Raw genomic sequence first — 1226 nt, 5'->3', positions numbered from 1 at the left:
AGACAAAAATAAGAATTATCAAAACTAAGGTTATCATCAAGATCATTACTTCACCCACTTAATACTGGGCATTCATAGATCATTACTTCACCCACTTAATACTGGGCATTCATAGAGCATTACTTCATCCATTTAACACTGGACATTCAAAGATCATTGCTTCACCAACTTAACACTGGACATTCATAGATCATTAATTCATCCATTTAACACTAGGCATTCATAGATCATTACTTCACCCATTTAACACTGGGCATTCATAGAGCATTACTTTACTCACTTAACACTGGACATTCATAGAGCATTACTTCTTCCACTTAATACTGGACATTCGTAGATCATTACTTCATCCACTTAATACTGGACATTCGTAGATCATTACTTCATCCATTTAACACTGGACATTCAAAGATCATTGCTTCACCCACTTAACACTGGACATTCATAGATCATTAATTCATCCATTTAACACTAGGCATTCATAGATCATTACTTCTTCCACTTAATACTGGACATTCGTAGATCATTACTTCATTCATTTAACATTGGGCATATCACAGAAGTACTATACATATCAAAAGAAACTTTCTGAAACTATAGGCACTTAGTTCTATTAAACAATAAAAATATGTCATACGTTTAAAATGATACTTTTACTACCAAATGTATCTTAAATATCTGAGCTTTACTTTACGTAGTAGGTTAATATCCCGATGAAAAGGTACAGTTAAGACATGGTGATATGGCTGATATCCTTATGAAGATTAACACTTAAGAAACACCTGTAATCTGGTGGCTGATATCTTTGAAAGATTAACACTTTAGAGCTACCAATAAGTTGGTGGCTGATATCCTTGTGAAGATTAACACTTAAAACATACCTGTAAGTTGTTGGTTGAAATCTTTATGAAGATTAACACTTAAGGCATACCTGTAAGTTGTTGGTTGATATCTTTATGAAGATTAAGACTTAAGACATACCTGTAAGTTGTTGGTTGAAATCTTTATGAAGATTAACACGTAAGGCATACTTGTAAGTTGTTGGTTGATATCTTTATGAAGATTAAGACTTAAGACATACCTGTAAGTTGTTGGTTGATATCTTTATGAAGATTAACACTTAAGGCATACCTGAAGTTGTTGGTTGAAATCTTTATGAAGATTAAGACTTAAGGCATACCTGAAGTTGTTGGTTGAAATCTTTATGAAGATTAACGCTTAAGACA

Source organism: Limulus polyphemus, unplaced genomic scaffold (genome assembly GCF_000517525.1).
Source record: "Limulus polyphemus unplaced genomic scaffold, Limulus_polyphemus-2.1.2 Scaffold8172, whole genome shotgun sequence".
NCBI lineage: Eukaryota > Metazoa > Arthropoda > Merostomata > Xiphosura > Limulidae > Limulus > Limulus polyphemus.
Note: the sequence above shows the minus strand (reverse complement) of the source record.